The sequence below is a fragment of the Anguilla anguilla genome, chromosome 6, assembly GCF_013347855.1.
Source record: "Anguilla anguilla isolate fAngAng1 chromosome 6, fAngAng1.pri, whole genome shotgun sequence".
NCBI classification, from domain to species: domain Eukaryota; kingdom Metazoa; phylum Chordata; class Actinopteri; order Anguilliformes; family Anguillidae; genus Anguilla; species Anguilla anguilla.
In genome coordinates this window covers 61,501,355-61,528,039 of record NC_049206.1, presented here as the reverse complement: position 1 = coordinate 61,528,039, position 26,685 = coordinate 61,501,355, and the positions used below count along the sequence as shown (strand labels likewise).

At 51.0% G+C, this 26,685-nt stretch overlaps 1 long non-coding RNA gene across 1 annotated transcript in view; it reads right to left on the bottom strand.

The window, feature by feature from the left end:
- LOC118230554 overlaps window positions 1-26,685 on the bottom strand; it is a 62,213-nt gene that overhangs the window by 30,498 nt on the left and 5,030 nt on the right. The window contains exon 2 of the long non-coding RNA XR_004765873.1: window positions 10,083-10,140. This is a non-coding gene — a long non-coding RNA (uncharacterized LOC118230554). The remainder of the gene's footprint in view (window positions 1-10,082; window positions 10,141-26,685) is intronic.

Genomic DNA, 26,685 nt, shown 5'->3' with positions numbered 1-26,685 from the left:
GTCATTTCACCAGCAGTGGTACTTTTTTTTTTTTTCCCAAAAACAACGGGAGGAAAGCACAGCAATGCAATAAAGACTAATGAATGCTAAAACAATAGGATAAAAATAATGAATAAAAATGCATATCTGTATTACACACACTCAATGTGCTGCTGTGAAATCAGATGTGGTCTCAGTAAGACACAGGGAGCTTATTTAAGGCAGGTTCATAATGCTTCTCCCCAGAAAGCAGGCCAGCAGTGCCCCCCCACCCACCCCCCCACATCAGCCCATCTCCCTCACACACGCCCGGCTCTGCCCCCCGCCCCGAGCCCAGACTGTGCAGCTCCGTCACACAGACGCTCAGAGACGCAGACATAATGAGATCTGAACAGGAAGCCGAGGCCGCAGTAAATCTGAGCCATATGCACACGCTTCCTGTGTCACTTTCTTTCACATAACTGGTGCGTGCCTTTTTTTCCCAGAACTCCCTGCTGACCCCGCGCCGTTCCCCAGCCCCGCCCCAGGCCCTCGGGCGGCTCGGTGCACTCACACAAATAAGCCCAGCTGACAGCCGACATCATAACCATCACCGATAACGCGTGTTCAGCGCAGCGTGTTCACATCTGGGGCCTCAGACGGGCCCTACAACTTCGCCTCAGACGCACGGCCTCAGACACACGGCCTCAGACACACGGACTCAGACACAGGGCCTCAGAGACACGGACTCAGAGACACAGGGACTCAGACACAGGGACTCAGACACAGGGACTCAGACACAGGGACTCAGACACAGGGACTCAGACACAGGGACTCAGACACAGGGACTCAGACACAGGGACTCAGACACAGGGACTCAGACACTCTGCAAGCAATAGGAAAGAAAAAGTAAAGTTTTTAAAACTGTCAAAATATTATATAGATGTCACAAAGCCCTTTGAATATCTATTCATACATTGCATTATGGCTTTAATGCCAAAAACCTTGCGTGGATTATGAAAAAAAATCAGTTTAAATCACAGAGTCTAATGAAAGCCAAGTAAAATGGTTTCAAATGACAGACCTCTACCTCTCCCTAATATTCCTGCCCCCCCCCCCCAATCTTCAGAAAACGGTTCTCATGCTCGTGCGCACAAGGGGGGAAAAAAAGGGATTTGAAAAAGTCAAAAGACAAAATAGAATGGATGAAAAGAAAACAAACTGAAAAGGAACATTTCAAAACCCTGGTGATTCAGCCATTCCCCTAGATTTAGAGGAAATGTGCATTTGATTAAATACTAATATATGAGGGATGAGAAAAGCCCGTCTCCATCCTTACCGCTCAGTCTCCCTCTCAGTTTAAAGGAAGAGACTGAATTTACCGCTTTGATGCAGGAAATACTGCGGTGAGGAGCCCTAAATCCCGCCAGATACGTTTATTAAAACAGGACCGTTTAGGCCTGTCCAGGTACCACGCAGTCTCACTCTCAGGTGAAGTGTCCAGGTACCATGCAGTCTCACTCTCACTCTCAGGTGAAGATCTGTTTCTCTCTCCAGAGCGTAGAAGCACTGACCTCGCCATGCAGGAACAGCGCTCTGACACCATGGAGAGCAGCGCTCCGACACCATGGAGAGCAGCGCTCCGACACCATGGAGAGCAGCGCTCCGACACCATGGAGAGCAGCGCTCCGACACCATGGAGAGCAGCGCCCTGACACCATGGAGAGCAGCGCCCTGACACCATGGAGAGCAGCGCTCCGACACCATGGAGAGCAGCGCCCTGACACCATGGAGAGCAGCGCCCTGACACCATGGAGAGCAGCGCTCCGACACCATGGAGAGCAGCGCTCCGACACCATGGAGAGCAGCGCCCTGACACCATGGAGAGCAGCGCCCTGACACCATGGAGAGCAGCGCTCCGACACCATGGAGAGCAGCGCTCCGACACCATGGAGAGCAGCGCCCTGACACCATGGAAAGCAGCGCTCCGACACCATGGGGAGCAGCGCTCCGACACCATGGGGAGCAGCGCTCCGACACCATGGGGAGCAGCGCTCTGACACCATGGAGAGCAGCGCTCCGACACCATGGAGAGCAGTGTTCCCGAAGCAGACGGTCGTAACCCGCTAGCACTGGACCAGAGTCCTAGGGACCAAAGAACCCGTCCTGCTGCGAACGCGCTCCACGCAGATTTACTCTTCTGAGTCCTCCAATCAAACACAGTGGGCGCAGTGTGTTACACGTCTGACTGCAGGGTGAAAGCCACACATTTAAAAACACGGGCTGTTTCACGCAGAGAGGGCTGACCTTTCTCACCTGCCAGCCACAGACAGGCGGACTTAAACGGAACACACCCCACCTGTCCACAGCTGGGCTCCTGCAATTTCTCATTTCTTTAAGTTTAACAATTTATTAGTCTGGCCCAGAGCTACAAAGTCGTGATACGCACACCGCAGTCCTGCTGAAAAAAAAAGATATTACCTCATATGCATTATAGGAGTGAAGGGTGTGTTGCACCAGTGACAGATCGGCAGCCTGTTCAGGGTGTATTCCTGCCTCTCACCCAATGCACGCTAGGATAGGCTCCAGCACTCCTCCCCCCCCACCCACCCTGACCAGGATAAGCAGGTATAGATAATGGATGGATAGAATAATAATAACAATAGTAATAATAACATTAATTACATTACTTTTTATTTGCCAGACACTTTTACCCAAAGCAACGTACAATAAGTGCATAATTTCACCCGTCTATACTACGGTACTGTATATGAATCATTTCCGAACGTCACCATGGTAATCTGCTGAGATGCACCGAACCTTCAGCTTCCTGCTTTGCTAGCCAGCTAAACAAGACTAAACAAACTCACCCTTTAGCACCGAAACAGCACACTTCAGTACCACCATGCATTCGGGTTTGTGTATTTGATTGTTTCACAGGACAGATGTCTATTTTGCCATTTATGGAGATTTCCTCCTTGCAAACTCGTTGGCACCAAACTTATCAAAGCCCAGATCATCAAAGTCCTCTTCAGAACTGCTCTTAAGAGGACAGGTTTCCTGGCCAATGCTGGGAGCAATCTAAAGTTGCTGTGAAAAGGGCTTTTTTTGTTGTTGTTGTTGTCATTGTTTTTGAAAGATGCAGTTATAGATCTTTAAAACTAAATTATTTAAACGTTTAAGGGCTCAAAAGCCAAATGAGTTCTTAACTTTTTCACTGAAGGATAAAGAAGGCCAAAGCGAAGCTTTAATGAGGAACACCAGAGGGCCTTCCTCACACAGACGCCCTGACTCGATACTGCCATGTCTGCAAAGGCTACCAGCACTTCAGCTCAGGAATGAACCAATCAGATCCGACCTCTTCTCCTTAAAACAAAAATACACATCACCATACCTGCCTGTTCCCCCTACAAAGAATATAAAAATACAGTATGCAGTACCAGAGGCGTTTGTACAGAAAGCTTTTCATTCTGAATCAAGATCGTCTAAAGATAAAAATGGAGCAACAAAAGAGCGTTCAGGGGAGCGCGCAGAGCGGCGTTCAGGGGAGCGCGCAGAGCGGCGTTCAGGGGAGCGCGCAGAGCGGCGTTCAGGGGAGCGCAGAGCGGCGGTAATTCTCCCGCCCGCTACGCCGAACATTTCCCGCCACCGAGGAGCTGCGAGCTCGTTTGCGGGCCGTTCGCCACGCCAGGACAAACACAGCCGGCGCCGCTTCCATTACAGATTAATACAGAATCATCTTAATTAAATCCACCCAATGAGCCGCCATTAAGGGCACATTACTGCATTTTAGCAAAAAAACAATAACACTTAAATAATGGATCATAAAGTAAAAATACCCCGGCTTTGTCCTCAGGTGAAAAGAATGATTGTTTTTTTAAAATAATGAAATATTACACAATACACTCAATATTCTGTTGATTTAAAAGGAGAGAAAATGCAGTTGCAATACTCTAATTCAGAATGCTTCAGCACTAGTGAGGTATATGCAGCAAACCAGCCACTGCACACAGTGCAGCTCCTCTTTCCCTTTATTTTCAGCTCCTCCTAAATGAGTTACATTTCAAGCAAAGTTTCTGATTTGGCTTGCCTAATATATTCTACTCTATTTTATCCTACATTTTATTCATCACTATTTTAATACTATTACTGAGAGAAATGTTGTACAAAAACACTGGTCAGAGTGTTATATAGGGGGTGAATGGTCAGGGTGTTATATAGAGGGTGAATGGTCAGGGTGTTATATAGGGGTGAATGGTCAGGGTGTTATATAGGGGGTGAATAGTCAGGGTGTTATATAGATGGTGAATGGTCAGGATTATATAGGGGTGAATGGTCAGGGTGTTATATAGATGGTGAATGGTCAGGATTATATAGGGGTGAATAGTCAGGGTGTTATATAGATGGTAAATGATCAGGGTGTTATATAGAGGTGAATAGTCAGGGTGCTATATGGATGGTGAATGGTCAGGGTGTTATATAGAGGTGAAGTCAGGGTTCTGTTCTCAGAGGGGAGTGATGTAACTGTCTGTTTAGGATAACGGTTTGGCACTGAGCATTTTTAGTTTTAACTGCAGCTGAGTTGTAAACATTCTGTCTACCAGCAAAACACAGAACATACAACACATTTTTCCTCTCCAAACTTTGAAGACATTACAAACCACTTGCCAACCTCAAATTCATCAGCGAGCAACACTTCCCTTGAATCACCAAAGTTTAAGTGATTATTTATGTGTGTGTGCTTGTGTCCCTGCATGTGTGTGTGTGTGCGTAAATGCCAGTGTGTGTGTGCGCTGCGTGAGGGAATGAGTGTGTGTGCATGCCTGTTGTGCGTGCATGAATGGGTGTGTGTGTGCGTGCGTGTGTGTACGTGTGCACACGTGCGTGCGTATGCATGTGCGCATGTGTGTGAGTGTGAGCGTGTGTGTGAGTGCCTGTTGAAGTGTTGCATGCTGAATCAGCAGGTGTAAGCTCCTCCGTGGGGCGGGAGCTGGGGCGGGGTGTGGGGGGGGGGGGGCGGGGCGGGGCGGGGTGTGGGGGGGGTTACGGGGGCTGGGGGGGGTTGCTGGGAGCACAGGGCAGTCAGCTGCGCACACCAGGCCTTCCTCGCTGCGTAATTCTGAATTACACGCTCTCCCCGCCCGTCCGACACACACACAAGGAAGTCTCACAAACGCTTCCAAATTTAGACCTTCGTACAAAATGGTCTTTTACCCCTTAGAAGAGGGATCAGGGGGGTACAGTGGGGGGGGGCGGGGGGTCGTTAGCTCCTGCAGCTCTTTTCTTCAGTCTTTTATTTTTTTGTGGGGGGGGTGATGAGGATGCCAAAATCATCCATAGCAAAGAGGGATGTTCTGAGACGATATTTCCCCCCCCCCCCGCCCCCCTCCCTTCCCTGATGGGGTGCCATTTGTTCCCACTTGACTTCTGCAGAAGGTCTGGAATGTCAGGGTGGCTGGTTGGGGTGCGTGTTCAGGGGCGGGGGGGGTGGTGTTGTCGGGGTGCGTGTTCAGGGGCGGGGGGGTGGTGTTGTCGGGGTGCGTGTCGTGGTGCGGGGGGGGGGGGGGGGCGTTGGCATGTTGGCGGGCTCCGGGGGCAGCTGGGCCACTCGCGCTAGCATGAGATCTCCCGGCTCTTCAGCGGAACAATCGCCCACTTGTGAGGGGGTGGGCTGGGTGGCGGTCTCCCTGACGATGGGGGGGGGGGTGGTTTGGGGAAACAATCGGAGCAGCTGCCTGGTTTTGTGGCGGGGGGGTGATTGTGGACCGTGCGCCTGGTCACCCATGATATTATTCATGTTGGGGTTGAGACAGCACCCCCCCCCCTTCTGATACCCCAAAAGAACCCTGCAGGAGGGCTCCGAATCAGCTGCCTGCCCCCCCCCCCCCCCAAACCCCCCAGATAATGGTACATTCTGCCCGGGGTCAGGGTACCCTGACCCTCCCTATTGTGCCACACTGGGACCGGGGGAGGGGGGTGGGGGCTGGCTCCCAGAGTGCATTAAACTGTACATTAGCAGCAATAAATCTACATCAGCAGCCAGCAGAGCACCAAGGCCACCGGGGGGGGGGGGGGCGGGGGGCACGTCATCAGCTCTTCATTAAAGATCATGTCCACTTTATGTTATCCACAGTGCAGAGAATATTAATAATACTAATACTAACAATAATTTAAAAGATAATAATAATAATAATGATAATAATAATAATAATAATAATAATAAATGTTATCATTATTATTATTATTATTATTATTATTATTATTATTATTAAAACATTTGAACCCCCCCCCCCTTCCCCCTTTGTCCCCAACTTAATATTGGAGCATTTTAACTTACAATTACCATAACACAATATTTTATAGCAGCTCAGTGGAAGACTCACTTTTTTTTGGATAATGTTTTTGAAATAAAAATCCCAAATGACACTGAATTTAACAGCTGCACATTTGTAGCACTTTTATCTTAAAGAGCCTTTACGAATGCAGCATCCCTTCAGTCTCACCGACCGTCTCCGTTTCACTGTCCATTTCCCCCAAAGCCAGGGCTGCAGTAGAGCTGCAGTGATTATGTTTTACTCCAGTAAAACACACAGAACCAGAACAACACACTCTCTGTGGGACCTCTGTCTGTCTGACAGAAAGCCCTAATCTCAAAACAAATACTGGAAGAGCTTTCCCATTTACAGCTGTCACGCTGAGATTATTTACTCTGGGGATTTTTAAATAACCCCTGGATAGGAACAGCTCGTGTCATTTTCTGTGAAACACAAAATTTTACCTAAAATATGGAGGCAGGATTTCTGTGAAATCTCGGTTGGAAGAAAAACAATCGATCCAGTCCCAAGATTTACAAAGTCTGTGGATGTTAAACATGGTATCGCTCCCACTGTAGCATACGGTCAATGTGTGTGCCGTTCTTCACCGTGTACGAAAGTTTATTCACCCACCCTAAATACCCAATTATGTTTTTGAACAACTTGCCAAAAGGGTTAGTAAAACTCAGCACAAACACTGCATGTTATACGCCATAAAAAATATTTTCAGACACCGCACATGTCCAGGAAGAAGATTCAGTCTTCTGGGTCACACTTTAGGACATGAAGCAGTTATAAAGGCTTCATAACGGATTAATAACAGCATTATGCAACATTAATACACATCGTTAGTCAGCATTAATAAAGGTGAGTAGAGGTGTCATTACGGAGAAGTTCAGGATGAAAACGGCATGCTGCTGCTCAGATGAGCTCACAGATACACTCTAACCCTAACCCTAAACTAACCCTAACCCTAACTACAGACACTGATTCAGACTAACATATTTAATTGCTCAACAAATAAGCATTTGGAGGTTAATGCTCCTATTTAAATAGGTCACAAACATATGATAAACCTCCTGTCTGGTGTATGTTTCAAGAAAACGTTTCAGACCTGGCTTTAGTTGCCATGATTCAGCCGCACACACGCGCACAACAGCCATCATTCAGCCGCACACACGCGCACAACAGCCACGATTCAGCCGCACACACGCGCACAACAGCCACGATTCAGCCGCACACACGCGCACAACAGCCACGATTCAGCCGCACACACGCGCACAACAGCCGTGATTCAGCCGCACAACAGCCACGATTCAGCCGCACACACGCGCACAACAGCCGTGATTCAGCCGCACACACACGCACAACAGCCACGATTCAGCCGCACACACGCGCACAACAGCCCTGATTCAACCGCACACACACGCACAACAGCCCTGATTCAGCCGCACACAAGCGCACAACAGCCGTGATTCAGCCGCACACACGCGCACAACAGCCGTGATTCAGCCGCACAACAGCCACGATTCAGCCGCACACACGCGCACAACAGCCGTGATTCAGCCGCACACACACGCACAACAGCCACGATTCAGCCGCACACACGCGCACAACAGCCCTGATTCAACCGCACACACACGCACAACAGCCACGATTCAGCCGCACACACACGCACAACAGCCATGATTCAGCCGCACACACACGCACAACAGCCCTGATTCAGCCGCACACACACACACAACAGCCACGATTCAGCCGCACACACGCGCACAACAGCCCTGATTCAACCGCACACACACGCACAACAGCCCTGATTCAGCCGCACACACACGCACACAACAGCCACGATTCAGCCGCACACACGCGCACAACAGCCCTGATTCAGCCGCACACAAGCGCACAACAGCCACGATTCAGCCGCACACACGCGCACAACAGCCCTGATTCAGCCGCACACACGCGCACACAACAGCCACGATTCAGCCGGGGCTGGCGACTCTCGAATGTGTAATTTACCACTCCTTCACCAAGCTTAAAACAGACAGTTTGTTCTATGAAGATAAAATGGCTATGAAGGTTTTCACAAGTAAATTCACGCAGAAATACACTATAAAAATGTATATATGTAAATCACATTGCAAACATGAAAAAGCAAAAACCTTCCGAGTTCACATCTTGAACTAATGTTGAATTTCCAGATCCACAATGAACTCCCCTGGTGTAAAAGTTTGTACATGAGGCCAGAGAGATTAAAGCAACTTCATTATGTGCATTTTTGATAAACATACCTACTTTTTTATTTCAAACCTGGATGCATGTTAGAACACCACTCTGAAAGGGTACTTCCTATACGCCATTATTCCAACCCATGATGCATTGCCACCTGTTCTCCCAGAATCCCACTGGGACCTTTAATTTGCGGAACTCGTCCCACGCTCACCTGTAAGGGCATTATGCGCTGGGGGACCTCGGGCCTGTCGGACGCGACTCTGCTCTGAAAGAGTTTTTCTGTGAAATGGGGTTCTGCTCCAGCTGCAATGACCTTTCCCACCTGACACAAGGATGTCCGTCTGACACATGTGACCGGATCGTGCTGAACGCGGCGTGAGCAGTAACGCACGTTCCCTTCATTCCAGGGTCAGCGCATCTGGCAAAGCGGAAACGTGCCGCTCTCCAAACCCTCCAAAACCGTGCGGTTTGTCAACATCCTTAATAAATTTCCATCAAGTCATTTCTCTAGTTAGCAACACGGCGCTGGGACCCGAGTTCTCAGGCCTGGCTGTTTCCCGATAAATCCAATCCAGAAGACGACCTTTGACCCTTTCAGAAACGCTGCAGAGCCACAGCGGAGCTAAGACTGTTCAGCGTGTCCTGTCAGACGGCTGTGTTCAGGTGACGGTGGGGTCCCAGCGCAAACACCGCCTGACACCTTCGCCCGGGGGGAGGGGGGGGCAGTCCACCCCACCCTGTCTCCCGCCCCCTCAGCCGGCAGGGCTGCCAGTCACCCGCAGCAGCTCGTAAACGACCTGTCCGTCAAACGGCACTTTAACAGCGAGGGAGAGGGCTGCTGCAGTCAATCCACAAAAGAACTTATTTTGACAGTGTAATTATGACACCGTGTCACGGGTGCGAGCCGGGGCTGCAGCCCACGGGCCCCAGACCCATCGACCGCGCGAGGCGGGAAATTTATCAACGTCGAGCGCTCGCCGTCAACCCCCCCCCGTCTGAGACCGCCCCCCGCCCCCCGCCCCCCGCCCCCCGCCCCCATCCCGTCACAAATGTCCACTCTGTCCTTTTCAAAGGAATTGGATCTGCAGAAAACACGTTTCTGACAAGCTTCCAGATTGTTCTGCAACGCAGGAGACTGGTCACCCAGGAGCAGGTTTACACCAGAGAGGCAGTTCCTGTCTCCATAGAGCTGCTTTAACACGGCAGCAGCACATCCTAGCAATGACATCATAAAGACCACCTATAACTTCCTGTCCACACTCAAATAAATCCACTGACCTGGACTCAATCAACATGGGAACTCCCTAGCTATTTAAACTGCCTTCCTAACTGATACACAAGGTCTCACAAAGTTTATAAATGGTACCTCTGCATCCACAGAATTAGGAAAGACAGTTTTAGTCATTATGTCCCATGGTCCTGCAATCAGCTGCAGAAGGGCATGAAGCTGGACGACTTCATCTTAAGAGGTTACTGGAGACCTTAAAAACGGACATTTGTAATTTCTTTATCTGAAATGGATAAATTTGTGGTTTTGTTGACGTTTCTCCTGTGTGGTGTTTTAGGCAGTAAACTTACCGCTTGTTGCTTCTCTGGGCTCCCGTGAAAAAGAGATGGAAATCTCAGTGGGTCTCACCTGGTAAAATAAGAGAAATAAAAAGTAATATACACAGTATGTACAGGCATGCAAACATACATATAAACATACACCCTCCTACATACCGGCAGGACCGGCAGAACCAGCCAGAACCTGAGGGGATTACTCCCAGCACCCCCACCCCCCGCTCCCCCACCCCTACCCCTACCCCCACCCCGGCAGGACCAGAACCCGGGGGGGTTATTCCCGACGAGGCAGACAGGGTTAGTGCAGCCCCTCGAGGGGGTGGGGGGGCGCAGGGGTGGGGTGGGGTGTCAGTATGGAGGTATAAATCCATCCATCACCCCTCAGAAACACCCATTAATCAATGAGAAAACTAAAGTTCTGAAGTCCACAGTGCAGGTACAGAAAGGTGCTCTGTGGCATTGTGGGATATCACGCTGTTCGGCCTTAAAGAGGCAGCGCCCTGCCGTTTACGCACAGCAAGAGCAGAGAGCAGCCGAGAGCAGCCGAGAGCAGCCGAGAGCAGCCGAGAGCAGCCGAGAGCAGCCGAGAGCAGCCGAGAGCAGCCGAGAGCAGCTTCCCGAGGGGCTGCAGGTTCCATTCCCCAGAGGGGCACTGCCTTTGTACCCTTGAGCAAGGTGCTTAACCTGCACTGCTTCAGTAAATAACCAGCTGTATAAATGGATTGTACATTTAAAATTATAATTGTATGCAAGTTGCTCTGGATAAGAGCATCTGCTAAATGCCTGAATGCAATGAAAAGAAAAGGGAACAAAAAAAGAAGCATTCCACCCAAGGCACTGTTTTTACAGAAAGGTTATATGCGCCTGGAAAAAACACCAAAAGCAGGGCTCGACCGAGAGATCAAACTACAGGACACAGGAAGCAGCAGATTACTGGAGGTCCGACTAAACTCCAGGTGTGCGTGCAAACATCGAAACCTGGGACACGCTCAAAACAGGCGATATGTTTGAAGCAGAGGATTCTGTGACTGTGGGAGGACACCATGGTAAGGCGAAGGATTGTGGGAAAGTAGGAGAACAGTGTGGAGGAGCAGAGGATTCTGGGACTGTGGGAGGCCAGTGTGGTGGGGAAGCAGAGGATTGTGGGAAAGTGGGAAAACAGCACAGAGGAGCAGAGGATTGTGGGAAAGCGGGAGGACAGTGTGAAGGAGCAGAGGATTGTGGGAAAGCGGGAGGACAGTGTGAAGGAGCAGAGGATTGTGGGAAAGTGGGAGGACAGAGTGAAGGAGCAGAGCATTGTGGGATAGCGGGAGGACATATGGAACACACGATGTGACCCAGAGCTCCTGACTTTCCCGTTGTCAATTTCCACAGCTCGTTGACAGGATAAGCAGATCTAATCTTACGCGGGTGATGTTTTATTTAGCAATGAGCAGAGATGTGCTATCTCCCCCTGCCATCTCTCCCTGGGACAGGGAGGACCACCCATCCACAGCCCCTCGGCCCAGCCAATCAGCTCAGAGGTCACACGGCCTCCGCGTTTCCCCTGCATTTATACACAAAATTACCTCTCAAAACATGCAAAGCCACCGGGGACACCAAGTCAATAAATACCCCACGGAAACCAGAATTCTCTCTGTGTTAGCAACGAAGTGCTCTGTGTCACAGAGAGACACACTGCAGGGTGTGTGCACGCGAGAGAGAGAGTGTGTGTGCGTGCGTGTGCACGTGCATGTGCGTGTGTGTGAGTGAGTGAGAGTGCATGCGTGAGAACTCAGAAACTAACAGCAGGTTAAGGAGGATAAAAGCATTTAATCAGCCAGTTAAGATGAGGAGAAAGGTGAGCTGTTTCAGAAACTAAACAGTACAGTTAACTTCCTGTAGTACAGTGATGTCACAATGGCTGCAATTGCATCCAGTGTGATGGATTTTCATTAGTCCAGTAAAGCCCTGCAGGACTGGAGTTAAACCAGCAGGCACAGCGCCCTCTCCAGGACTGGAGGAGTTTGAGATTTATTTGGTCATGTTCCCTGTGAAGCTGGCATATTGTAATAGGTTATCGGCCGTAGGACAAATTAACTTCCCTAAGCCCCCCCCCACCTCCCACCCCCCACCCCGACAAAGAATAAGCCAATAAGACAAAAACATTTTAATATTTGCTCTTCACCAAAACTGTCAAAGTTTGCTGGAGCATGTCCTTAACATGAAGATCAACAGCATGTTTTGAGAGTACAGGTGTTGGCCAACTGCCAGAAATTTTATTTTCAACAACCTGTGTGTACACAGAGGCCTAAACACGGTGTCAACACAACTGTGTGCAGACCGCTCACCGTCCGCACGCGCTCACTCCGAATAACCAGACGCCGAAGGTTCTCCGGCTCGAGACCGACAGCGACTTGTTTGGCGGGGTGAAGAGAGAAAGACATGACCTTCCATTGACCCCCGACACCTTGACCCTGCGTAGGTAATGGGTAACCAGAGCAAAGCGGACTGTAATCATTAGAGAGCGGGAGGGGCTTTAACAGCAAAGCCCCACAGACCGAAGGAGAAGCACACGGGGGCTGTGTGATGTTTGAGGGAGAACAGTAAAATGATTACTTATCTTAATTACCCCGCCAATTAACCTCCGCCCCCTCCAGGGTCCAGACTTTTCTGAATGACTTTCAAATGTGCAACGACTGAGCGAAGAATAAAATAAAAGTATTTTAACCAACACTCCAACTCCCCCTTACCCACCAAACGCAGCCCCTCAAAACCCTGAAACTTCAGACCTCCACACTGAGGGGGGGGGGGCGATGGGGGGGAACGACACAGTCATGTGGGCCCACCCTGTAAGCCCTGAGGGTGTGGGGGGTGCCTGTGTCCTGTCCCAGCCCAGAGACCAGTGTTCACAGGGTCCTGTCTCTGTAAAGTGTTACAGCAGCACCCCCCTGCCCCCCCTCCCCCATTGGTGAGTTTATTTAGAAACAGGGTGGCCGAAGAATCACGTCAACAGTTCTCTGGCTATGAGGCTCACTGACGACTCACACGCGCACACACACACACACACACACACGCACGCACAGTCCGTGTGATGAGCTCTCTAATGTGGACAGGGGAACAGCATATACATGCTAACCTACTGCTGCATATGCTAACAGTACTACCACACATGCTAACGTACCGCCGCTTATGCTAACGGTACTGCCACATATGCTAACGGTACTGCCGCTTATGCTAACGGTACTGCCGCTTATGCTAACGGTACTGCCGCTTATGCTAACGGTACTGCCGCTTATGCTAACGTGCTGCCGCTTATGCTAACGTACGCCATTTATGTTAACATATTTGCTACATATGCTAATGTACTGCCATATATGCTAACGGTACTGACACTTATGCTAACGTATTGCCACATATGCTAACGTATTGCCACATATGCTAACGTACTGTTGCTGCAGGATGCCAACAGAAAGCTGCTAAAGGAAGAGCCAGTTTACAGAGCGCGCATTCTCTTTAATCTCAAACCTCCGTTCATCCAAATGAGAATATTGTGTCCAAGTGCCTTCTTTTGTTGCTTAGCCTGGTCCAATGGATTAATAATTAATACTCTCTTCTCATGGAAAACAATTCTAAGCTGTTCTTGCCACAGGAGATAATTTAATTCAAGCCACCACTAACTTCAAAACAAATCTGCAGTGTGATGTCAGGGATTTGGGGGGTGGGGTTCTCTTTTTTTGGGGGGGTAAGGGCCGGTTTTGTCTGATCAGCCAGGCCAAAACTTTCACTGGACTGCCACCACTGGGCAAGAAAAAGAGAAGGAAAAAAAGTGTGTCACGCTGTGATGTCTTCATGACTGAGTCTGTGATCAAGGCGCAGGATACGTGGAGATGGAGTGCTTAACGCAGACTTGCTTTAATTAGAGTCACTCTTAATCTAACTTGGGCTGAATTTAATTAGCCCTTAATGAATCAAGACATTTTGGGAATATGTGATAAAGGGATCCTTCTAAATATGGATGCATTTTCTCAACTATATTATCTCCCAAGTAATGCTCACCGTCTGGTTAATTGCGATATGAACCAGTGGCTTGTGTTGTCTACATCCAGTTAATTGCTTTCACTTCTCCAGAAAAAGAAAAGATGCACTCTGTATAACCATCTGAAGAGTAGAGCTAGTTTCCGAAACCGGGCCCTTATTCAGAAAGTATCTCCGGCCAGGAGCTCTGGCAGAGGGTCAGCTTTCACATCATCGCAAAATGGGAATGGCTAGGATACAGATAGGGATGTGGCTAGCATACAGATAGGGATGTGGCTAGGATACAGATAGGGATGTGGCTAGGATACAGGTAGGGATGTGGCTAGCATACAGATAGGGATGTGGCTAGGATACAGATAGGGATGTGGCTAGGATACAGGTAGGGATGTGGCTAGCATACAGATAGGGATGTGGCTAGGATACAGGTAGGGATGTGGCTAGCATACAGGTAGGGATGTGGCTAGCATACAGATAGGGATGTGGCTAGGATACAGATAGGGATGTGGCTAGGATACAGGTAGGGATGTGGCTAGCATACAGATAGGGATGTGGCTAGCATACAGATAGGGATGTGGCTAGGATACAGATAGGGATGTGGCTAGGATACAGATAGGGATGTGGCTAGGATACAGATAGGGATGTGGCTAGGATACAGATAGGGATGTGGCTAGGATACAGATAGGGATGTGGCTAGCATACAGATAGGGATGTGGCTAGCATACAGATAGGGATGTGGCTAGGATACAGGTAGGGATGTGGCTAGCATACAGGTAGGGATGTGGCTAGCATACAGATAGGGATGTGGCTAGCATACAGATAGGGATGTGGTTAGATTGACCAGGGAGCCGATCCTGAAGTCAGAGACAAATGGAATCACAGATTTCTCAGACCTTCCTCCCCCTTCCTCTTCCTCTGGCTTCCACTGATTTAATAGTCTGAGGAAACACATTAGTCTTACATTGTAATAGTCTTATTACTGTAAAACCACTGAAAGGCTGCAGGACCCCTCTGAGGAAGACAGCGTTCGGCCAGGCTGTTGGGTAATAAAACTAAGCGGATTTATTTCGGGCAATTACTGAGCAGGGGGCTAGAGTGGGGGGCAAGAGTGATCCCGCAATTCCGCTTAAACAAACAACATTCAGGCAAAAGAACACAAATTATACCCTGGTAATGCCAGACAGATGTCCCACATGAAACCGCAAATGAGAGCAAGGAGGACTGCTATCCCATAATCCCCGTAAACTCTACTTCTTCCCATTTAACCACAGACGGGAGACTGCAGTAGGACAGCCAAGCTGCCCGCACTGTGGGTGATAATCTCCAGCTGGCGTTAGATTACCAGCTACAAACTGCCGTCTCAGTCCATGATAAATCATAACAAACGTGTTCACAAAGATAGTAATGTAACATATTGTGATTCCAGAGGGCAACTCAGTCTGAACAAAGCTAAGGCAGCTGTAAAAATCCAAAGCTTTTAAAATCGATTTTTAAATGAGTATAAATATAAATTACCGAAGGTCTATAAGGCTATGAAGTTCCCCAGATCCCCACGAGATACGACCTTGCCTAGTGGACTTTTTTTTGTTTTTTTGAACATCGAGTCTGCGGGCGAGGTCTGTCGGTGGGGTCGGTGGGCGTGGTCTGTGGGCGGGGTCTGTCGGTGGGGTCTGTGGGCGTGGTCTGTGGGCAGGGTCTGTGGGCTACACACACAGTGCAGGAAAACAGAAAATGGCTGACAAATGGAACAAGGCCGGAGCGTCTCGTCCTCAGGCTCTGTGTGGCGGTAAGAAGTCACCCAGTCTCAGCCTGTGGCTCAGGGAGGGGGAGTCTCGGGGGGGGGGGGGGGGGGGGGGGGTTTCAGGGGGGGCTCAGGGAGGAATGCAGGACGCTGGGGTGTAACTAGGCCTCGCCGTGACAGCCCAGAGCCACTGGCAGCGTCTGGCCTGCGGGAGGCCATCTGTCTGAGGACCAGGGGCAAAACACGCCATCTCCTACCGCCATTCCATCTCCTACCGCCATCCCATCTCCTACCGCTATTCCATCTCCTACCGCTATTCCATCTCCTACCGCCATCCCATCCCCTACCGCCTTTCCATCTCCTACCGCCATCCCATCTCCTACCGCTATTCCACGTCCTACCGCTATTCCATGTCCTACCGCCATCCCATCTCCGACCGCCATTCCATCTCCGACCGCCATTCCAACCTGTGACGCCCTTCACCCGCGACGCACAGTCGCCACCTCGCCCGCGCCCGCCAGGGTCGTCACGGTTACCATCGGGCCCTCTCGGGCTCTGGGAAAGCTTCTGCTCTGTGTTACCATGTCACTGATACCCCAACTCACCGAGTGATCAGCCTTCTGCTGGATGGGACATGACTGCAGGAAACCTGTCTGCACACGCTCAGACGGAGCGAGGCACTTCCTGTCACAGAGCGGAGTCCACAGGAGCTCCACTCCGACACAGCCGGGCTCTTTCAGGGTTCTCTCTTCTCTTCTCTTTTCTTCCTGTTTTTTGGACCATTGTAGCTTTACCGCCATCTTGTGGCAAAACACCAGACAAGCGTGCCAAGTAGACGCAATACACCTGTTAAATACCACTTACAGCAGCTTGCACACACGCACACGCTCACGTACGCACACACGCACACACGCACACACGCACACACAGAATACACTCAACACTCTGGTTTGCAGTAACATTAAAGTTTTCGTTGCAATCCTCATAATGATGAATTCTCTTCAGTTAGATGTTTCTGCTGGGACAGCTATAATCGGACAACGCCTGCTCACTCCCATGATGCTCCTGGGCAGTACAGCCGTTTGAACACTGCCCCCCCCTCCTGCCTCCCGCCCCCGACACTGGTAATTAAGAGATGGGTCTAATGAAGGCAGGTTCATTATGGAGTATAAATACAGAGTCCCGCAGTTTCCTTTATTTTACCCGTCCGCTGTCCCCGCTGTGGGGAGCTCATTACCGCAGCCGCGTCACACCCCCCCCCCGCGCTCCACCCCACCCCCCACCCCCACTCCCACTTCCCTGCCTCATTTAACTTGTTTTTGAGGATCTTTCTCTCTCTGTGTTGTGTCTGCGCCGTCTTCAGTGCCTTCAGCAACACCCCCTTTCATATCCCACACCCTCGCCCCCCTCCCCTGCTGAAACCCCCACCCAAACCCCCGCCTGCCCCCCTTCCTGAATGTGTTGGGCTGCCCGGTCGTGTGTGGAGCAGGACTGTGCGGACGCAGTACTGCGACACCGCAGGAAGTGCACCAAAAACGCAAAAACTCGCTGGTCACAGCGTCAGCGCGCTCCTCTTCCTGGACTACAGCACAGCCGCACGTGCAGGGCATCAGAAACCCGTCCGCGTGCCAGGTTCACATTTCTGACATTCCGTCTTCCGTAAGCCCCGCATGCATAAGCTGCCCACGCCCGCAGGCTGGTGGGGGGCAGTTAAAGTGACCCTGGGTTACTGGGGGCAGTTCACGATTCCGGCTCGTTGATGGGAGTTTAAAGTTTTTCCTGCTTTTGTAATCCCACAATCCCGCTGTACTTAGCAGAGTTTCTGTTGTTTTGTTTCCAAACTGAAAGCACTTAACAGCTTATGGAATCTGTTGAACTGGAATTGATTTAATCGAATAGTTCATTAATATCAGACGCAAAATTAATCTGGTTTGTGGGGGACATCACCTAACGAGGAATAGTTTACAGGCTAATGACATTGGGCGGGGGTGGAGCGTGGGGGGGTTAATGGAGTAGCAATAAAAAACTTTTTGCATTTTTCTTTTTTTCTGGTGTCCATTAATTGTTTTAGTTCCAGTGAACGAGGCCCATTGTCTCCGGATTCATTAACTTCAATGGAGGCATTTGTGTTGTCAGCCATTTCTAATCTTACAGGCCCCTAACTACGAAGGCATCATTCCTCCTAACAGACTCATTAAAAACAGAACGCATGAGACCAACAGCTCGCAGACTTGTTCAATTATTTGTCAAATTACGTGAGAAATATCGGCACGGTGAGTGATCTAGCCGTGGCCAACGCTGCCGCGCGCTCCTGACAGATCGCCTCTCCCCGGACAGCTCCACACCGAGAGCAATCAAACCGCACTCCGGCTGCTCCGACAGAAGAGAACACAGGAGGTAAGAGCTCGGACGGAAGGAGCGGGCGGATAATGAGGTTCTCCCGTTTCGGACAGAACCCCCTCGCCCCGGTGCGCTCCGGGTCACAGCTCCGTCTCCAGCCTGACAGGGTCAGCGTTCCCCCCCGTCTGACAGGGTCAGCGTTTCCCCCCCATCTGACGGGTCAGCGTTTAATGCACCGCTGTGCACAGGCCAGTTCACCCGCCAATCAATGCAGGAGGCGGAGAGCGAGCCCCACAAAAAACACAAGAGCAATAAATAAATAAATAATTCAAAAAACAACTCAAGGAAGAGGAGAGCCTCTTTTAGCAATGTTATAACTTTGGCCTGAGGGTTATAACTGCTGCATGAGGTTATAACAGCTGGATAAGGTTATAATGATTGCGTGAGGTTATAACGGCTGTGTGATTTGTATCATATTTAGTTGTAAAGTAACCTAAACAAAGGTCTGCTCTTGCTAGGGTGTTCCTCTGGGATGTGAAATCTGGTATTGATGAGATTCCCTGTTTGTCTGGCGTACAGAATGTAAAATGTCTGGCCGTGTGCCTGACAGAGACGGCTGTGACACGTTTCAGTAACAGCACCAGTCCCCGGACACTGCAGATATGGATCACAGTCTATAACTCTGACTGAACACCGTCGCTGTGAAAAGGCCAGCGTTGTACCCCTAAAACTGGAGGAGAACTTTAGAACTTTAGAATAAACTTAGAATAAACATCAAACAGAAAAACGCTCACCTAGTCTTAAAAATGAATTCAATTCAAGTTCTCAAAACTTAAAAACAGAACTTCATGTCTTCTGCGGCATGTATAGAGTCTTACTGGCACCAGGCCTTCTCTCCGTCTGTCGTCCTGACAACTCAAACGGACTTACCGACCGTCTCCGAGCACCCTGAGCCAACCGAACAGCTTGACACACTTGTCAATGAAAAAATAATAATTGCTTGCTGCAGGCTGAAGGCCTGTCTCTAAATAATTGTAATTTCATTCATGCAAATGTGGGGTTTTCATGAATAAACATTTAATGAGCCCTCCCCGGCCGGTTTGGCCCAGCCTCGGCACGTCCTGGTTAAAGCCGGTATTAATTACAGAGCCCGAACCTGCCAGCGTCAGGGTGATCCATATTTAAGCACACAGCGCACTTCATTACAACACGCGTCTGTAAAATGTCTGCAGTCATACATCAGGAGTAAAGCTTCAAACTGAGAGAACAGTACCCCATGCTGGCCACCAGGGGGCTCTCCTCACCCACACCCATTCATTTTACTAAAGGACCATGGAGTAATGCAACAGGCAGAGCTAGATCAGTGTTAAAAACATTTCCTCTATTCAGCAGAAAGTCCCTCTTCAACAACAGAGCTTTCCTAGGTTTGGCAGGGCTGATGACATAGGCCGCTGAGTGGGAGGAAAAATGCACACCAAAACAAAACACAAAAAACAAAAAACCCTCAGCCCAAAATCCAGGAAGTACAACATTCCGGAAAGTAGAATGCCGGATAAGAGAGGTTCTACTGTAACTGGTTATTTTTCGGCACAATCTGCTGTCATCTGTACATTAAAATCACTTGGAAAAAGCATAAATAACTCTGCCAGCACTGTGAAGAAATGAAGTTCCAGAGTCCTGAGACAGAGGACGTGTGAGGCCCAGCGTGAGGGAGGCCTGCACAGCAGCACAGGAGACTAACAGCATTCAGGACGTTTAAAACGGAAAAGGACCAACGCAGGAGGAGCTCTGCCGAACGCTGGGCAGAGAGTCAGAGCACCGTTCAGCAGGATGGGTTAAAGAGGAAGAGGAGAGGAGACCAAGATCATCATCATCATCATCATCATCATCACTGCAGCAGGGCCGAGGGGTGATACCTGCACTACTGGGCCATAACGGCTGCAGCACACAGCTGTACCAGACAGGAAGGGGACAGGTCGAGCAGGAGGTGAGATTTAGCAGTCTGTGGGTACCGGACAGGAAGGGGACAGGTCGAGCAGGAGGTGAGATTTAGCAGTCTGTGGGTACCGGACAGGAAGGGGACAGGTCGAGCAGGAGGTGAGATTTAGCAGTCTGTGGGGGCTGAGGGTGGGGGGGGCGGGGGGAATCAGACGGTGTCCAGAAGAGGCTGTATAAAATTAAATCGTCCAGGTGATGAAATTCATCTCATTTTATTGCCCGTCTTCTTGCTTCTCCAGTGACTGGCAGGGTTTTCGGGGGGGGGGGGGGCGGGGTTATAAAATTTACGACGGTCACCGCAAGCGCACCCCCACTTTCCTGGGAAAACACCTCCTGACAGTCAGGGGCAGTGTGTAGTGTTCAGGAACTTAGCTTTTATCCAGAGGGTTATAGGTTTGATTCCTGAACAGGGAATTTTGCCAGAGATGCTCCGGCAATTTAACCTAAAAAAATTAAAATAAAAAAATGGGCTGAATGATTTTTTTAATTCAAAAATGTGTGTGCGTGTGCGTGTGCGTGTGCGTGTGCGTGTGCGTGTGCGTGTGCGTGTGCGTGTCTGTGTGTGTGTCTGTGTGTGTGTGTGTGTGTGTGTGTGTGTGTGTGTGTGCGTGTGTGTGTGTGCGTGTGTGTGTGTGTGTGCGTGTGTGTGTGTGAGTGAGTGTGTGTGTGTGCGTGTGTGTGCGTGTCTGTGTGTGTGTGTGCGTGTGCGTGTGCGTGTGCGTGTGCGCGTGCGCGTGCGCGTGCGCGTGCGCGTGCACGTGTGTGTGTGTGTGTGTGTGTGTGTTTCCGTACATGTACGTGTGTGAGCTTGCATGTGTGTGCGTGTGGACGTAAGTGTTTGTGTGTGCATGTCCGTGTATGTGCGTGTGCGTTTGTGTGTGTGCGCGTGCGTGCGTGTGTGCGCGAGTGTGTGTGTGTGTGTGTGAGGTGGGGGGGGGGGCTCCAGGTACACTCAGTCATTGTACTTCAGACGCTTCCGTTGAAAATTTGTCAACTCTGCCTGAGGCCGATCCCACTAAAGTGAAGTCATTTAGCTTATCCTATCCCAGCAACCGAGCAGCTGCTTTCTTTCCCCCTCTCCCTCTATCTCTCTCTCTCGTTTTTTTTTTTTTGTACGGCCTTTTTTCTCATTTAGTCCAACAAAGATTGTCCTCACAGATTGACCTTGCATTGGGCCCCAGGCTCTTGCCCTTGTGGCTGTAACTAGATAACACACTCTATCAGAGGTCTGCGAAATCATTGGGAGAGCACTGGGGCTGATAGCGGCATCAATCCTGGCCTGACACTCGCCCGGGTCAGCCATTTATCTCCCGCCGTTGCCGCTGGTTACCGCCCCGGCCATCTCGCCTCCCGCTACACCCTCTTTAATAACCTTGGCGATGTTCCTCTGCAGAGCCGATACCATCTTAATCCGCGATAAGTGTCCCCTGGTCCCATTCGCCACGCCCAGCGCGTTAGGACCTCACAGGATTCGCCGACGTCCGATTGGGGCTCGCCGTCCGGATGCCCCGCCCATCAAACAACAGGGTGCAGATTCCCCCAGACGTACAGGGGGGCTCGGTCGGGTGCAGACGTACAGGGGGGCACGGTCGGGTGCAGACGTACAGGGGGGCTCGGTCGGGTGCAGACGTACAGGGGGGCTCGGTCGGCCGCAGACGTACAGGGGGGCACGGTCGGGTGCAGACGTACAGGGGGGCTCGGTCGGGTGCAGACGTACAGGGGGGCGCGGTCGGGTGCAGACGTACAGGGGGGCGCGGTCGGGTGCAGACGTACAGGGGGGCGCGGTCGGGTGCAGAGGTACAGGGGGGCTCAGTCGGGTGCAGACGTACAGGGGGGCTCAGTCGGGTGCAGACGTACAGGGGGGCTCAGTCGGGTGCAGACGTACAGGGGGGCTCGGTCGGGTGCAGACGTACGAGGCGGGTGGGGGGGGGGCAGTTAGGGCAATTTCCACAGCTCGGTGGGGTTCTTGCTGGTCAATGTTTTTACTGAGTCATCAGTGTTTGTTCCTGAATGCTTTGACTAATGTCTCACTGGTAAGAGACACAAGATGTGTGTGACTCAGTGCTTAAAGCATACATACAAGCAGAATGAAATTTGCACCCACAGAATTTCAAATATATATATATATATATATTTTTTTTTTTTAATATTTCAGCAAGTTAAAGGTCACATACAAGGTAGTCTTTCCCCCAAATTAACCAAGTCTAACACTGTTCACTCAAACATGGCCAGGGGTCTGTGGGTTGGTTGTTAAGTGTACAGACAGCAGCAGCGGGTATCCACACAGTGATGAGCCACCCATGGACCGCATGCGGGCTTTAAAACCCTCTTCAGTAACCCCCTCTAAAGCACTGCAGCACCAACCAAGCAAGCTGAGCTCAACACGTTCAGCACTGAGGGGGAAAAGCTCTGATCAGCTATTCAGCATGACAGTGAGCTAGCCAGAGAGCGATCGAGCCAGTGAGAGAGCGATCGAGCCAGTGAGCAAGAGTGAGCAAAAACCTTTACAGCGTAACGCACACTAACAGCCCTTACAGCGTAACAGCCCTTACAGCGTAACGCACACTAACAGCCCTTACAGCGTAACAGCCCTTACAGCGTAATGCACACTAACAGCCCTTACAGCGCAACAGCCCTTACAGCGTAACGCACACTAACAGCCCTTACAGCGTAACGCACGCTAACAGCCCTTACAGCGTAACGCACACTAACAGCCCTTACAGCGTAACGCACACTAACAGCCCTTACAGCGCAACAGCCCTTACAGCGTAACGCACACTAACAGCTCTTACAGTGTAACAGCCCTTACAGCGTAACGCACGCTAACAGCCCTTACAGCGTAACGCACACTAACAGCCCTTACAGCGTAACAGCCCTTACAGTGTAACGCACACTAACAGCCCTTACAGCGTAACGCACACTAACAGCCCTTACAGTGTAATGCACACTAACAGCCCTTACAGCGTAACGCACGCTAACAGCCCTTACAGCGTAACGCACGCTAACAGCCCTTACAGCGTAACGCACGCTAACAGCCCTTACAGCGTAACGCACACTAACAGCCCTTACAGCGTAACGCACGCTAACAGCCCTTACAGCGTAACGCACGCTAATAGCCCTTACAGCGTAACGCACACTAACAGCCCTTACAGCGTAACGCACACGAACAGCCCTTACAGCGTAATGCACGCTAACAGCCCTTACAGCGTAACGCACACTAACAGCCCTTACAGCGTAACAGCCCTTACAGCGTAACGCACACTAACAGCCCTTACAGCGTAACACACACTAACAGCCCTTACAGCGTAACAGCCCTTACAGCGTAACGCACACTAACAGCCCTTACAGCGTAACACACACTAACAGCCCTTACAGCGTAACAGCCATTACAGCATAATGCACGCTAACAGCCCTTACAGCGTAACAGCCCTTACAGCGTAACAGCCCTTACAGCGTAACAGCCCTTACAGCGTAACAGCCCTTACAGCGTAACGCACACTAACAGCCCTTACAGCGTAACGCACGCTAACAGCCCTTACAGCGTAACAGCCATTACAGCGTAATGCACACTAACAGCCCTTACAGCGTAACACACACTAACAGCCCTTACAGCGTAACAGCCATTACAGCATAATGCACGCTAACAGCCCTTACAGCGTAACGTACGCCAACAGCCCTTACAGCGTAACGTACGCTAACAGCCCTTACAGCGTAACGTACGCTAACAGCCCTTACAGCGTAACAGTCCTTACAGCGTAACAGTCCTTACAGCGTAATGCACGCCAACAGTCCTTACAGTGTAACAGCCCTTACAGCGTAATGCACGCCAACAGTCCTTACAGTGTAACAGCCCTTACAGCGTAATGCACGCCAACAGTCCTTACAGTGTAACAGCCCTTACAGCGTAACGCACGTTAACAGCCCTTAAAGGCTCCCGGACACTCGCACACTAAATGGTTGGGGGGCTGCTTTCCCTGCAGGGTAAACTTTTATTAATGCCCGATGTTAGCATATGCTTAAAGAGGAGGAAAGCGACTGTCACTCGCAGCGATTCTCCTTTAACAGTCTAATTGCTTTACTCAAGAGCTCATTACGTATTCCCTTCCATCAGACTGGGGGGGGGGGGGGGGGGGGGGGTTAGGGGCGGTAACGTGCTAATCCAGGTAGCGTCAGGCTGCCGGTCGGCGTGTCGGTAATCTTCAGCCCGATGTTGGACCAAAGCGCCTCTCCATCATTGCCCACGTTGCCATAGCGATGCTACGCAAGCCGTTATAGATGAGGGCTTCATGCTTTTCCACTGTAGGGCTGAAATGGGGAGGTTAAATGGGGTGTCATCCATCTTAATGAAATGCAATTATTTCAGCGCTTATTAATCACTGAGAGGCATTAGCTGCTGGCGACTCTGCGCCTCCATCCGTCAAACTTTGCAAATTTCTGTCATTTTGTTTCCTCTTCCCTCGCCTTGTTTGTGCCTTCTGCTCCGCTCGTGTCTGCGGTGCGCGGAAATTAAACGCTTCCCCCGCCACGGACCCACCCCGCGCACCGAGAGACCGTTAGCGGCCTATACAAACGCAGACAGGCGAGGAGGGGAGGGGAGGGGCAGGGCGGGGCGGGCGGGGCGAGGAGGGGAGGGGCGGGGCGGGGCGGGCAGGGTGGGGCGGGCGGGGCGGGGTGGGGAGGGGCGGGGCAGGGCCGGGCCGTGCGGGGCCAAACAGGGTATGCTTTTGCCCTTAAACATCATCTGAGATGTGGGGTGCACGAGTGTCCAAGTGCCATTCATTTTCATACTGATGGAGCAGCTGATGAAAGCTTATTTAAAACACCTGTGAGTGCACGTATGAGTGAGCAAGTTCGAGTGAGTGCATGAGTGTGAGTGCGCGGCACTGTCAAAATAAGTTTAAGTCTCACACTGATAATGGCAACAAAAAAATGTTACTGTCGACTGTGCGACCTTCTTTAACCTGGGTATCCTGGCAACCATGGAATTCTGCAGGTATGGAAGATGCCCCACTCAGTCTAAAGGCCCAGGATCTCCAGAGCAGGCAGGACAGAGGGCAGCCCCACTCAGGCTAAAGGCCCAGGATCTCCAGAGCAGGCAGGACAGAGGGCAGCCCCACTCAGGCTAAAGGCCCAGCATCTCCAGAGCAGGCAGGACAGAGGGCAGCCCCACTCAGGCTAAAGGCCCAGCATCTCCAGAGCAGGCAGGACAGAGGGCAGCCCCACTCAGGCTAAAGGCCCAGCATCTCCAGAGCAGGCAGGACAGAGGGCACCCCCACTCAGTCTAAAGAACACGCGGGGAGGACGCGCGGGGAGGACACGCAAACTCCACGCAGAGAGGATGCGACAGGCTGCGCCACATTCACACGCACGGGGCCGGCCTGACATGATCTACAGCACTGTTTTTAAAACTTTGATTAAAATACATTCAGCACAATTTCACTGCAATTTCAAGTTCCTCCTCCACCCCTCTCTCCCGTACAGGGGGGGGGGGGGGAATGAAGATTTATCGGTTTGGAGTCGTCAGAGAAGAGTTAGCCTGCACTCCAAATGAGATTTAAAAGCATCCTGGCTTGAGCCAAACTGGATTTGGATTTAACACAATCTCATTAAGGCAACCGGACGGCCAGAGCCTGCTCTGCGGCGGCGAGCACATCACACCGTTAGCACACAGGGCATAACTTTGGGCTGAACAAAAACAATCACTGCGCACACGCACACGCACACGCACACGCACACGCACACGCACACGCACACGCACACGCACACGCACACGCACACGCACACGCACACGCACACGCACCGAGAGGGAAGCCTCATCAGAGCTGGTGTGCATTATTACAGCCACACGTGACCAGATCAATGAACTGCACACATTCAAAGGTTTATTCATTTCATCTCTCTCCCTGTCTGCACCAAGGACAACGACGGCCGCTACAGTGGAAACGTCTCTCCGTCTCCGTTCTCAAAGGTGCTCACACGGGCGTACTCAGGGTTAGAATGTGGGGAGGACAGACAGCCACACCCAGGGTTAGAATGTGGGGGGGACAGACAGCCACACGGGCGTACCCAGGGTTAGAATGTGGGGAGGACAGACAGCCACACGGGCGTACGCAGGGTTAGAATGTGGGGAGGACAGACAGCCACACCCAGGGTTAGAATGTGGGGAGGACAGACAGCCACACCCAGGGTTAGAATGTGGGGAGGACAGACAGCCACACCCAGGATTAGAATGTGGGGAGGACAGACAGCCACACTCAGGGTTAGAATGTGGGGAGGACAGACAGCCACACTCAGGGTTAGAATGTGGGGAGGACAGACAGCCACACTCAGGGTTAGAATGTGGGGAGGACAGACAGCCACACTCAGGGTTAGAATGTGGGGAGGACAGACAGCCACACTCAGGGTTAGAATGTGGGGAGGACAGACAGCCACACTCAGGGTTAGAATGTGGGGAGGACAGACAGCCACACCCAGGATTAGAATGTGGGGAGGACAGACAGCCACACTCAGGGTTAGAATGTGGGG